Genomic DNA, 15,295 nt, shown 5'->3' on the forward strand with positions numbered 1-15,295 from the left:
TATATATATATATATATATATATATGTATGTATATATATATATGTATGTATTTGTATGTCTGTGTTTTCCTCCACCATCGCTTGGCAACCAATGCTGGTGTGTTTACGTCCCTGTAACTTAGCGATTCAGCAAAAGTGACCAATAGAATAAGTAGTAGTCGTACAAAGAATAAGTCCTGGGGTCGATTTGTTCAACTAAAGGCAGTGCTCCAGCTTGGCTGCAGTCAAATGACTGAAGCAAGTAAAAGAATAAAAGGATATAAGCATTCATTTATTTATTTTGATTGTTTTTACATATATTTTTTATTTATTACTTTTCTTTGGTTCTTTGTTGATTGGTCTGTACTGTAAATTTGGACCTGAACATAAGTAATTTAAAGATGTTGGGAGACTTCCATGTGGAATTTTCTATAGCTCAGTAGGTTAGGCTCTTCAACCAACAGCAGCCAGTCACCTGTGAAATACAAGGTAGCACCTGTTTCTCAGTTCAATAACTCCATAACATTTGTAACAACAAATATAAATACACACACACACACACACACACACACACACGATGCAGATGAAAGTGAAGCTGATGATTATTAATAATAATTGAGAATAATTGCTGATATCATTAATAATTAGTAATAGTTACCATTATTATCATGGAATAAATTAAGGTAACTAGCTGGCAGAATCATTAGCACTTGGGGTAGAATTCTTGGCAATATTTGGACCATCATTATATTTCAAGCTCAAATTCTGCTTCTGCTAAGGTCCACTTTGCCTATCATCCTTTCAGGATTGGCAAAATAAAAGCCAGTTGAGCACTGATCACAATCTAATCAACTTGCACCCCTCACCAGAAATTGCTAGCCTTGTGCCAAAAATTTGAAATTATTATTATTATTATTGAATAAGTTAAGGCGGTAAGTTTCCAGAATTATTAGCGGTATTTTGTTTGTCTTTACATTCTGATAATACAGTTCTTTATTTAAGAGATGAAGAGTTATATACATTATTTACATTATTTACGGATATTTGTTCTCATTTTGTTTGTTGTTAACACAACATTTCAGCTGATATACCCTCCAGCCTTCTTCAGGTGGCTTGGGGAAATTTCGAATCTGGGTTCTCATTCCTAAGGTATTTTTCAATGTTGTTGTTATTATTATTATTATTATTATTATTATTATTATTATCATTCAGGCATAGTGGTTAAGAGCATGGGCTACTAACTCCAAGATTCCAAGTTCGATTCCATGCAGTGACCTGAATAATAATAATAATAATAATAATAATAATAATAATAATAATAATAATAATAATAATAATAATAATAATAACATCGAAAAATACCTTAGGAATGAGAACCCAGGTTTGAAATTTCCCCAAGACACCTGAAGAAGGCTGGAGGATACACCAGCTGAAACGTTATGTTAACAACAAACAAGATGAGGACAAATATCCATCAAATGTAAATAATGTACATAATTCCACTGAGGTCAACTTTGCCTTTCATTCTTTTGAGGTTGATAAAATAAGTACCAGTTGAGCATTGGAGTTGATCTAATCAACTTTGCCCCTTCCCTGAAATTGCTAGCCTTGTACCAAAATCTGAATCCTTTATTATTTTTGAATAAATTGTTTTTAACATAATTTAGAAACTGACAGTCATGAATTAAATCATTTTCAGTGAGGAAAGCTCAAAGTAGATAAAGGTTTTATTTAATAGTATGCATATATTTGGGTTAAAGCCCTTTTGAATGGAAAAAAGTCAACGGCTGCCTGACACTTGACATCAGCATCTTGTTAGACATTCTAATATGACAGATGTTCTATCATTGAACCAAAGTAATCTTTCATATTTTTCTTTAACACAGCAGCCTTACTGGAGTGTGTGTGTGTGTGTGTGTGTGTGTGTGTGTGTGAGAGAGAGAGAGAGAGAGAGAGAGAGAGAGAGAGAGAGAGAGAGAGACAAAGTATCAGGTGTCCATAACTGATGGGCTAAGGTAACATTCTTCATTTAGATTTCAAAACGTCCACAGAAGATTTGTGCAGTTCCAAGCAATGCTGCTTTCTGTAGACGTTCTACCTTCACATTTACTGCTATCTTTTCAGTTCAGTCTATGAGCTTGTTACTTATAGTACGCAAGACACCTCCAATAACAAATACAAGGCTCACCTTCTTCAATGACCATTATTAACAAATATAAAGTAACTGTGATGCTAGCATAATTTGAAATGTACTACTTCTATAGTCATTTTTAACCTTGTACAAAACGTCTTGCACTTTTTTGTTTTTTTTTACTTTCTTCAGTTACTGGTTCTGGAGTAAGAAGTAGTGCTTGTAGCCTTCACAGGCTCTGTGAGACCAGTGAAATTAATGCTATTAATCCTCTGCTTAATCTAACCAAAATATCGTGAGTGGATTTGGTAAACATAAAGTGAAAGAAGCCCTTCACATGTATATATGTGTGTGTGTGTTGATGTCTTTTTCTCAACATCACTTGATAAGTGTAAAAAAAAAAAAAAGTCATACAATCGTACAAGTTGTATCCTTCATTTCCAATCTTCAGTGAAAAAACATGTCTGGCCATGGAGAATATTTCCTTACTTGGAAACAGGTGAGAGCAGGCATCAAGAAGGGCATCCAACCTTAGGAAATCTACCTCAAGGGATTTTGTCCAGCACATGCAAGCCTGGATAAGTTAGTATTAAAATGATAACAGCACCAAGAGTTATAAAAAACGTTGTCACCAACTTCTCTTACATAACAGCATGTGATGTTGTTGTTGTTGTTGTTTTTGTTGTTTAGTTCCTGGTGAATCTTCAATGATCAGACTTGTGACCAAGTGAATTTCTGCAGTGATGACCCTTTCTTTTCTATAGACATAGGTAATCTCTTTGGTTCTTTTATTTCTTTAGGTTGTAGAATATGGCTTGAAGAAGATTTAGTTGCTTTTTTTAGCAACCAAATCTCAGAATTCTTCCTGCATTGGCATCTTAATGTTGTTAATAACCATACCTTGTTCACGTATTTATGGTAAAGTAGCAGAAATGATAGGGACCATTCATGTGTGCGCTTGTGTGCTTAAAATCATATAAACTTACGCTCGTGTATGTGTGTCACATCTCTCTCTCTCTCTCTCTCTCTCTCTCTCTCTCCTCTCAGATGCACACACTTGCTTGGAGTCATGCATGTAATAACAAGGTATGTATATGCATGTGAGCAGATACTTGCATGCATGTAGAAAGATGCAAACATATGTACAGGTACACATACGTGTGCGTGTGTGTATGTATGTATGTGTGTATATATATATATATATATATATATATATACTAGCCATTCTTGTTGAAACATCTCTAAATACCCGTTATCTAACATCTCATTAACCAAGATGTGGAGCATTAAAAAACCAAATTAGAACGAAATATGCAGTGAGAAAGAAAAAAAAATTAGTTGATGATTAATAGGCTTTTGTGTGTGTGTGTGTGTGTGGAGGGGGGACACCACCATTACCACCACCACCATCACCACCATCAATTTTCTACAAATATGAAAAATAACTCAGGATAAGTTTCTGGGTTAGGTTTTGTTGTTGTTGTTGTTTATGCTTTTTAAGCTTCATCAGCAGAAATATAAGTTCTCACTTGCAGTAAACTCACCAGAACTGGCAACAGACAAATCGCTGAGTCAGCTGACAGAAATGTACGTTTTTATTGGCATAGAGAAAGGAAAAGGAAATTGTTTAAAAATTAAATAATTACGAGATGCTATCCACAATATAAATAGTAGTTAAATAGATGTCAGCATATTTAATGCTCAGAACATTTGAAGAGTTGAAATAGAATAAAATATTTAATTTGGTCATGACTAATATTGCAGTGGATTGTTTGCTACTTACCACTTTGGCAGATTGCAGCAAGGTTACGTGTTTTGCTGATGACATCAAAATAAGACAGGAACAAATCCAGAGTCATCTCCCTTATTTACCATTTGGGTAGTGGATGAAGGACATAGCTTAATTTAATTTAATTTTTCTCATTTGCATGTCATTGAAAGAGGTTCTTCTATGTCACTGTAGTATTAATATTATTCTTAATAGCATGTGCACCCACATGTTATCGGCAGTTATGGGAAAAAGCCTTGTACCAAACAAAGACTCTATGGCAGTCTTATTGTAACCACTGATGTCATTAGAGGGAGATACCTGCTTGTTTTCAGGCTGAGATCAAAGCAAGAACAGTTTAGTGATACATTCCAAAGACAGCCCAGCATAGATATGCATGATTTGGCAGTCTGTTCAGCTGAGACTTACATCAACCAGCCCTTTACAGACATGAGATGTCACCTCTCAAAAGACTATGCAGGATAGTGATGGGTGACATTATCAAACTGAGTAAATGCAGGTTGGCTTGTTAGTGATTAAATTTTTAATGTCTGTTGCCATCACAATCATCATCATCATTGTCACCATCACCATCATCTCCATTATTACTATCACCACCACCACCACCGTTATCATCATCACCAGCATCACCCTCATCATCATTTTTATGTCTACTCTTTCATGTTGGCATGAGCTGGATGAAACTTTCTGAACTTGTAGTTTACGGCTAGATGCTCTTCCTGTTGCCAACCTCTTTTTAATCCAATCTTACAACATGCAGGTGTACAGTGTCTCTATGGCAAAATGTGGGCTAAAGGTAGATAAATGATGGTGTCTCAGGAATCAGTATGATTCACAATGTTGTTCATTAGCTACACCAGCATCATTTTCTCCCCCATTCCCTTCAGACATTGGTGAGATTTGAACTCCGAAAGTGGAGCTGGAAGAAATCTTATGCATTTTTGTGCAGAGTTGGTAAAGGATTTATCTGCCAGCTCCACACCTACTTATATGTATGTAACACACACACACACACACACACACACATAGATACAACAAATAAGTGACATGAGAGAATAGATGATTTTCATTTGTTTACAGCTGTTTCATAATCTTGTTAGTTATATGATTAATAGATGCCACATCACTATTAACACGCATATAAATTATAAATATGCAAACGCATAAATATAAATATACAAATGTTATATACATCCTCATCATCATTTAGCATCCATTGTCCATGCTGGTATGGGTTGGACAGTTTGACCAGGGCTGGCAAGGCTGGAAGGCTGCACCAGACATCAGTCTGATTTGGCATGGTTTCTATGGATGGATGCCCTTCCTAACACTAACCACGCTGAGAGTGTAATGGGTGCCATTTGTGTTGACTTTTCAAAAGGTCCCTCAATCAGTAAACTCAGTTTAGCTTGGTTCAGGTATAATGCATTTCGTTATTTGCCTGTAGCTGTTTGCATACAGGATTTTGTGGTTTTGAATAATGTATATATATATATATATATATATAAAATTAACAAATGAGATAAAAAATCCAAGGCTATGCAAGATTTCAGAACATTTAGAAAGAGAAGGTCTTACAGTTGTTTCCGGGATATTTTATATATCCCTTCATCAGAGACAGTGCGAGAAAATGGTTAAGCAACAGTTATTATAGAGAAGATATGAAATAGAGAGTGAAGTGGAGGAAGGAAAACAGACTTGAGATATAGAAGGATATTGTTCCATTATTTAAGCAGAATGGTGTATATATATAAGTTTCCTGTACCTTGTGTGTGGCTTCCAGTGTTGCTTATAATTGGTCATATATGAGAGAGAGTAGTGTAGGTCCTGATAGGATTGAAAATTGGTGTATTTCCAAATGCAGCAATGAACCAAAACTCTTGGCTGTCTATTCTCTTATTCTGGAACTGACTAAATTTGAAAGTCCACTGATGCAGAAACTCCAGGTACATCACTAGTTGAAGCTGTAATAATTACAACTTTGTAATATTGAGACAGACTTCAATGGAAATATTTACCTTTTGGTCTGCCTAGTTTGGGAACACCTGTTACTCCATGTGAAACTTACTTTGATTGGCCAGCATTCAAGCTGTTCTTATTTAGAAGTAATATATTCATGACTACTTAATTGAATAGCCTTACTCATTTCTAAAAGGATCAGCTAAAATTTGAATGAGATTTTGGCTGTTAGTTCTAGCAAGTTGGATGACCATGCAGAGACTACATTGTTGACTAATGAAACTGGAATCTAGTGAATACTTGTGATTCTTTGTGGTTTGCATTGGCTCTTTTGAATCTGATTTGGTTATTAAGTATGCAAAGGCTTTACTTCCCAGTTTGTTATCATATTATTTTCTAACAATTAATAGTTAATGATGATGATGATGATAATAATAATAATAATAACAACAATGGTTTTAAATGTTGACTCCAAAAGGATGAAAGGTAATGTTGACCTCAGTGGAATTTGAACTCAGAATGTAAAGATGGATGAAGTACTGCAAAGCATTTTGCCTGGCATGCTATCGATTCTGCCAGCTTGCTGCCCTTATAATAATAATAATAATAATGATGATAATAATAATAATAGTAATAATAATAACAATAATAACAATAATCCTTTCTACTAAAGGCATAAGGTCTAAAACTTTAGGGGAGGGAACTAGTTGATTACATTAATCCCCAGTGTTTCACTGGTACTTAATTTATCGAACCCAAAAGGATGAAAGGCAAAGTCGACCTTGGTGGAGTTTGGACTCAGAACGTGAATAATAATGATGATAATAATAATCCTTTCTATTCTAGGCACAAGGCCTGAAATTTGGTGCTTAATTTATTGACCTCAAAAGAGTGAAAGATAAAGTTGACCTCGGCGGAATTAATGATAATAATAATATCAATAATAATAATAATAGTAATAATAAGAGCACTCAGAGACCACAAGCCTCCACCAAGGCAACATCAGTGTACTCTCAATGATTTTAAAATGGGAGTATCTGAAATAAACTCGACTGCTCTCACAAATAAGAATACTAAAAATTAACCTGACCACTCTCAAAAATTAAGTAAAAAAACCAGAAATATAATCCAGAATCCTTGTCCAATACTGTATCAATCCCAAAATCTAATCAGTTTGTGCCAGTTACGAGGCCAAACATTCATGAAAATTCCATCCGAATCCATCCAGAGGTTCTTAAGGTATTTTGTCCACAGACAAACAAACACGACTGAAAACAATACCTTCACCTTTGCTAAGGCGGAGATAATAATAATAATAATAATAATAATAATAATAATAATAATACTTTCTACTAAAGCACAAGACCTGAAAATTCGAGGGAAAGGGCAAGTTGATTAAAGGGACTCCAGTAACTGGTACTTATTATATCAATTCTGAAAGGATGAAAGACATGTCCAGCATGTCCAGCATGTTAACAATTCTGCCAGCTCACCACTTTAATAATTCCTTCTATTATGAGCACAAGACTTGAAACTTTGGGGGCAGTGGACTGGTCTTTACATTGACCCCCAGTGTTTGACTGATACTTATTTTATCAACCCTGGAAGGATTAACGGCAAAGTCAGTCTTAGCAGAATTTGAAGTCAGGATGTAAAGGGCTGGAAGAAATTCCATAAGGTAGTCCATTCATTGCTCTAATAATTCTGCTGGCTCATCAACTTCACACTGTTTATAATAATAGTTTAGAATTTTGGTACAGCAATTTTAAGGGGAGGAGTTAATTTGATTACATTGATCCTAGAACATTATTTTTTTGTCCTTGAAAGATTGAGATGCAAACTTGACTTTGGAGAAATTTGAACTCAGAATGTGGAGCTGGAAGAAATTTTGATTAAGCATCTTTGTCCAGGAATGGTAAAGGTTCTGCCAGCTCAACACATGTTTATAATAACAGTTTCAAATTTTGGCGCAAGGCCAGCAAGTTCAGAGAAGAAGCTAAGTCAGTTAAATCACCCCCAGTGTTTCACTGGTACTTAATATATCAACCCTGAAAGGATGAAAGGCAAAGTCAACCTCGGTGGAATTTGAGCTCAGAATGTAAGATGGAACAAAATTCCACCAAGCATTTTTCCTGGGGTGCTAATGATTCTGCCAGCTTGTTGTCTTCAACACCTGTTTATAATAATAATAGTAATAGTAATAATAATAATAATAATAATAATAAAGGAACAAGAAGTCAACTCTTAAAAATGAAAAGGTGCATTGAATTATGTAATTCTAGATATAAATTGTCTGAAATGGAAAATGGAAAGCTCATAACTTGAATACCATTCATCATAGGGTGCTCGATCAAGACGGGGCCTGGGGCTAAACGACAAAAACAACAGTATCTACCACTCATTGTGTTTCCCCCATCACTTCCCCCTCCCTCTACAGCCTCTGCCTCCTCCTCCGACTGCTTCTGTCTTTCTCCTCCCACCTCTTCCTTTCCCCCTATTTCCTTTTACTATCTCTGTCTTATTTCACTTTCTCTGTCTCTCTGACTTCCCTCACCCAACTGAATTTGCCTCATCTGCTATCACCACCTCCTTCCACTACCTCCTCCTTACATCACTACCTCTGTTTCCTCTTCAACCTCCACACGCACACACACTACTTCTTTCCTTCTCCCACTGCCACCATTTTTGGTTTTGTTTCCGTTTTTTTTTGTTTTTGTTTTAATGTTTACTGCATGTTATGATACGTTGAGAAAAGTTAACGTTTTATTTGTCTCCAACAATTCCATCTTTGTGTACTTTTTTTTAGCTTAGATATTTTACAATCTCTACTCCTTGCAACTCAAATCTCTTTTTGATCCTAGACACACACACACACCACTGAGGTATGTTATTGTGCTGTAATGTGAAGAAATATCTCCTGTTTCAGACAAGAGGTGTCTTCATTGGAGAAAAGGGTTCTTCTTCTTTCTTGATTCTATCTGGATTTCTCATAATCTCAGTATTCTCGTACCTCGCTCTCCTTGTCATTCTCTGTTGCAGAAAAATTGTTATATCATGAACAATCTATCTCTTTCTCTACATTTCTCCATTCTTTCCTCCTTTTCTCTCTCTCTCTCTCTCTCACTCTTTGATATTTGTTCGTCTCGTTTCGCCCCCACCACCTCCTGCCTCTTCTTTCTCCTCCTGATTCACATTCTTGAACTCCATTAAAATATTATGTATATTTCTAGTTTTGACATAGTGAACCTTTTACCATTTATTCCTTCTTATCTTGCTGTAAAATAGAATAAACTCTTCTTGTCTTTGAGGCAGCTTGAGAAGCTGGCTGACTGAGATTGTCGACTTGGCTAGTCCAACACTGATGACACCTCTTATTCATAATCTCGTCTTTATATTCTGGCAGAACAACAACAACAACCAGTTATATCCTCTTGAAAACTGACTTCTCTATTGGTATAACATTTTCCAGTTAAGAAGGAAAATGGACCGATCTCTTCAAGACCACATTATATTCAAATTATTTTTTACTGGATTGTAAATGTTTGTCCAAAGCATTTTCACAAGTTTGTCCTAAATTTCCACGCTCGTTTTCAGACTTTTAGTTAGCCCTTGTTTCACAAGTTTTCATAAATCCCAAAATACTCAGGTGACTGAGAAAAATTAGGAATGTGTATCATATATGATGTATAGATTCCTGGGCAATATGTCCAGTGTGTTACACATGACAGGCAAAGGTTTAAATATTTTTTTTATTTTTTGCATCCTTTAAAAATGATTCCTTATCCTTCACTGCTGGACATTGTGTGCTGTCAGTGGAACTGACACCATTGTAAGTATTCAAGACGAGTCTCTGGCTGGAGAAAATAATTTCTCATTCTTCTTGTGAACCTCAATGGGCTTGGAAAATGTCATGAGTGCTGTTCTTCCTCCTTTGATTAAAGGAAATGGTCAAGAATATTGTCTCAAGAGTAAAACCAGGTTCCTCTGATTATTAGTTTCTTTCAAGCACAGGATCTTGGGAGGACCATTTGTCACCACTGATCTGGTTCTCTTTTAATTCATCCAGGATAATAAATAGTGCCTGAAAATTCCATTTCAAGGTAACTACATAGCTAGTTTACACATTCATTGGTAAATTCATTGTGATGCCAAATAGCTCATTGGTAAATTCATAAGAAAGGAAAAACAAGAGCAGCCCTCCTTCCAATACAGTGTCTGTGGCCATGCCTGCCTGCCTGTTCCAAATCGGATCCATCGGTGCCAGGAAAGCTGCAACCGATATGAATATTCCTTGCTATAAATCTTTGCTCACAAAGCCAAGCTGAGAAGAAATTCATTGTCGTACTTTCTATCCACAGAATAAATACATCTTTAAACATTAAATATGCCACATTCTATATAAATGCAAAAACATTTCATCCTTACAAGCTGGAAATTTTTTAGAAATTTCAAAAAGGAAACCATGAAGAAATGAGTGATAATCAAACAGTATATCACCAGTGCAAAAATTCCACATCATAAAAAAAAATATATATAGAACACTAAGAATTTCAATGCATCATCAATGAATATCAAAATCACAAAACATTGGATTATTTAAGCAGCATTGCTCATAATTTTGTCTTTTTCAGAATATTTCTTCCTTCCTCTGATTTCAAAAAAAAATTTTTTTTTTTTAAAGAGCTATCTTTTTACTGCATTATTTTGTGATTCTGTTTTTCAAAGTAAGCTTGCTTCATGTTTCTTTTTTTTTTTTTTCATGCACATTGAATAAATTTATTGTTAATAATTTATTTGCCTTTGATTCTTTTTTTTTTTTCTTTTATTAATGAAATGCAGCAAATTTACTCTACAAATAAAAACTTTAATGTTTAGTAATATATTTATTCTGTGGATAAAAAGTGTGACAATAACTTTATCAATGATATATTTGGCATGTCAAAGAATTTACTGGCACACTCTAACTGATTTACAATGGAATATTTATATCAATGAATTTACCAGACACCTACTGATTTCTGTCTCAGTTCACTGCCAGGACTATCCAGAGATTGAATGCTTTCCACTCATAGTGTCTACATGGAGAGACACACAAACTCTAAAGTTCTAAGAAGAGCCATTCTGTGTCAGCTGTAGAAGATTGTGGCAGAAAGAAGCAGATGCATACTCCATCTACCAGAAGAAAAAATACCCATGACAGCTATACAATGGGTACTACCAGAGAGGTGAAGGAAGAGAAAGCCACCTAGGAAGATGCAGTGTGCCACTTTCAAAGAGGATCCGATGCAACTTAGCATCACTTTGGAAGATGCAGGTGACTTTTGCACAAGACTGAGATTATTGGAGACGTCTTGCTACCTGATGTATAGACTAACTGTAGAGGAGGAACTAAGAGTAAGACAACTCAAGTGCCATAGAAAAAGTCCTGGTTACTGCCCACCAAAAGTGACAAAGACATTAATAAAAAATACCTGACAAATATCTGTCTTGTATCTCCTTTTACTTGTTTCACCACCAGACTATAGAATGCCGGGGTACTGCCTTGAAGGGTTTTAGTCGAGCAAATCAACCCCAGTATTTATTCCTCTTTTTAAATTTGGTTCTTATTCTATCAGTCTCTTTTCCTGAACAGTTTAATTACGGAGATGTAAAAACCAATCAACACTGGTTGTTAAGAGGAGAGCAAACACAGCTACAAACACAGCTACAAACACACATGCATGCACACACATATACACAACAGACTTCCACATAGTTTCTATCTACCGAATTCACTTTAAAAGCATTGTCAGCACAGAGGTAAAGTAGGAGACATTTGCTCATGATGCTGCACAGTGGTACTGTACCTGAAGCTGTGTTCAATTCCTTCAACTAAAAAATTCTTCAATGTGGTGCTCCAGCACGGCCACAATCTAATGACTGAAACAAGTAAATGATAAAAAGAAAAAGATGATTAAAGCTGTTATATTTCATGACATAAAAAGACACATGGGCATGTATCTAATAAGATACACCCGAATTTCTGCTGAATATATGCAAGGGAAAGAAAATAATTTTTAGGGCTTTAAAACTCATGGAGGACCCAGTTTCACGCATAGAACCTAGGGTGACTTTTCCAGACATTCATTTTGGGAAAAAAAAAAAATGCAAAATGCATCTTATATGCCATGAAATATGATAATTTTGTGTAATGGTTTATTATCCATATTTTCTTACACTATCTCAACCAGTATGTATCTGCTTCTTTAGATATTTGTATGGACTAATGACCCTTATGTTAAACTTTTGGGGAAATTACTAAAGAAGGTCAAGACTTATACAGTAAATTTAGTGAATTATATTGAACCTTGGCATATCATCAGTCATGTTTCTGCTCACTGATAACACTGTCCTATTTATATTCTAATCTCAACAATTGCGTTTCTTTTCTTTCTTTTTTTTTATTTCTTTAAAATACATTGTGCCAGGTTTTAATGTTTTATTTCTAAGAAAAAAAAATATCACACTTCTAAACACATAATGCATGAGTATAGTCCTCAATTTGCGAGTTTAATATGCCTCCCAAGGAGGTGATATTTCCCAGGCTAAAAACCAGTCTTTTATGTGACACTACTGAATGGTTTAGACAATGGCAATTACAGCTATTCCTGGTTTGCAAGTGTTCATATACTGGTTTACAGGCAGACAAACAGACAGACAGAGAAATAGACAGAACAGTATAAGTGGTTTGAACTAAATCTCATTCTTTCCACCCCCGTTTCCCCATTGGACATTCTTTAGTACCACTAGGATTGTATATTGTTAGAAGTGTTGGAATCAAGTGTTCTCTAGTGGACAGTTTATACAGAGAATGTCTCAACAGCTTAGGATTTATGTTGATTGCACATGTACATACATAGCCACAAGGATATATGCGTACATACATACATAGAGGCAAGAATACACAAGTATACACACAATCCATTATGTATTTACGTGTGTGTGTACACATACACACACATCATCATAACCATCATTTAACATGTGTTTTCTATGCTGGCATGGGCTGGACAGTTTGACAGGAGCTGGAAAGTTGAGTAACTGTATCAGGCTCCAATTGTCTGTTTTGGCTTGGTTTCTACAACTGAATGCCCTTCCTAATGCCACCCACTTTACAGAGTGTACTGGGTGCTTTTTTTTTTGTGGACCAACACCTGTAAATATATAATAGAAGTTAACATCATTTATATATTTACATGCCAGATCACACTGGAGCTTGGTACAGCTTTCTGGTTTACCAGTTCCAGTCAAACCGTCTAACCCATGCCTGCATAGAAAGCAGACATTAAATGATAATGTGTGTGTTGCTGGGTTTGCATAAGTTTCCGATTCCTGACCCTCAAGTAACAGATGATATGATGTTTGAAGCATATTAATATAATACATCAATCAAATTTGTTCAGATCATGTGGAAAACAACTTGATGTGAATTACTTGTTCCATACAGAGATCATCATCAATGTCTATTTTCCATGCTGGCATGGATTGAACACTGGAAAACCAGACGACTGCATCAAGCTCTACTGTATGTTTTGGCATGGTTTCTACAGCTACATACCCTTCTTAACACCATATATAAAATAATATATTAAAAAAAAAAAGTAGGATTATTTCTGGAACCAATTCTACAGATAATGTTTTTCTACAGAAAAGTTTCTATGAAAAATTCTTATGAAGTTGCCTACGGTGAACTTATGAAATCACAAATATGAGAAACTGGGTGATTAGCGAGCAGAAAGATCTTTTGTTAGTATTCTTTGCCTTAAGAGGAATTTTAAACAAAGAATCTGTGAATACAGTGGTTTTTAATCTTGGGTGTGGTTTTTAATCTTGGGTGTGGTTTTTAATCATGGGTGTGGTTTATGATTGGTGATCAAAATAAATTTATGATTGTTCATATTTTCTGTTATCTACATCTTTAGTTAAATAGTTATTATTACTTCCTGTGTGGGACTTATTTGGATACTATGTTTTGTTGTATAATTTGGAGGTTATGTATTTATTATTTTTTTTTATTATTGTTCTTGTTTTAAAGTTAGTGTTGCTTAGGTGAAGGCTTATATTGTATGTGCGCTCATGTTAGTGCTTGTGTGGGTGTGGCACACATGCACTTAGAAATATATTTACAAAATGAATTTGGTGATCCACAAAACACCAATGAAAACACGCTTGTATGCATGTATATGCGTATATGCATACATTTTTTTTTTCATGTGCTTACTTATATATAACTCCGCAACTCTCATAAGTTGTGGGCACTATTGGACTGAATAGCTTGTCTTAGGTGCTAAAATTGTTATCATACCTAATTGCCAACTGATGAAAGAATCGAACTTTTGCGTGTTTATCTCTGCTGTTTTTCTCATTTTTTTCCAGTAAATGTATTCCTTTGTCCTTCTGTTCTGTTTTTCATAATACAGTCATATATATATATACACATGGTGAAGGCACATGGCTCAGTGGTTAGAGCGTCGAGCTTACAATCGTGAGGTTGTGAGTTCAATTCCTGGACTGGGCTGTATGTAATGTTCTTGAGCAAGACACTTTATTTCACATTACTCCAGTTAACTCAGCTGTAGAAATAAGCTGCAACATCACTGGTGCCAAGCTGTATCAGCCTTTGCCTTTCCTTCAAATAACATCAGTGGTGTGGAGATGGGAAGCTGGTATGCATGGGCAACTGCTAGTCTGCCACAAACAACCTTGCCCAGACTTGTGCCTTGGAGGGTAACTTTCTAGGTGCAATCCCATGGTTATTCATGACCGAAGGGGATCTCTGAGATATATATATACGACAGGCTTCTTTCAGTTTCTGTCTGCCAAATTCACTCACAAGGATTTGGTCAGCCCGAGGCTATAGTAGAAGACACTTGCCCCAGGTGTCATGCAGTGGGACTGAACTCAACCATGTGGTTCATAAGCAAGCTACTTACCACACAGCCACTCCTGCGCCTATTCATGCTGCCAATGATGAGTACAGACCGACTTGAGAGTTGTGAATCACTATGGACCCAGATTTTCCAAGGCCACTGAGAGCACACTGGACACTGCCCGAGACGATCGATCAGATTATCAGATGTTGTTATACCTCACTGGTTACAATGCACTTTGCATCATTTCAGCTTTCAAATGATACCACCAAACTTGCTAGGTGAGCTGGACAACATTTCCCACCCCACTGATCGGAAGACTTTTCCATTGTAGGCTTTCCCATTTACAGCTGAGTGGACTGAAGTAATGTAAAATGAAGTGTTTTGCTCAAGAGCAGAATGCACCACCTGGTCTGGAAATTGAACCCACAATCTAGCAATGAGTGCAACACTCTAACCACTAGGCTATGCACCTTCATACATACATATATATATATATATATATATATATATATATATATATATATA

General features: G+C 35.7%; 1 long non-coding RNA gene across 1 annotated transcript in view; it reads right to left on the reverse strand.

Moving 5' to 3' along the window:
- Positions 1 to 289: 289 nt before the first annotated feature.
- LOC128249590 (uncharacterized) overlaps positions 290 to 15,295 on the reverse strand; it is a 44,047-nt gene continuing 29,041 nt past the window's right edge. Inside the window, exons 2-3 of the long non-coding RNA XR_008265692.1 lie at positions 11,705 to 11,777; positions 290 to 454 (exon numbers count right to left, since the gene is read on the reverse strand). This is a non-coding gene — a long non-coding RNA (uncharacterized LOC128249590). The remainder of the gene's footprint in view (positions 455 to 11,704; positions 11,778 to 15,295) is intronic.

The sequence above is a fragment of the Octopus bimaculoides genome, chromosome 16 (genome assembly GCF_001194135.2).
Source record: "Octopus bimaculoides isolate UCB-OBI-ISO-001 chromosome 16, ASM119413v2, whole genome shotgun sequence".
NCBI lineage: Eukaryota > Metazoa > Mollusca > Cephalopoda > Octopoda > Octopodidae > Octopus > Octopus bimaculoides.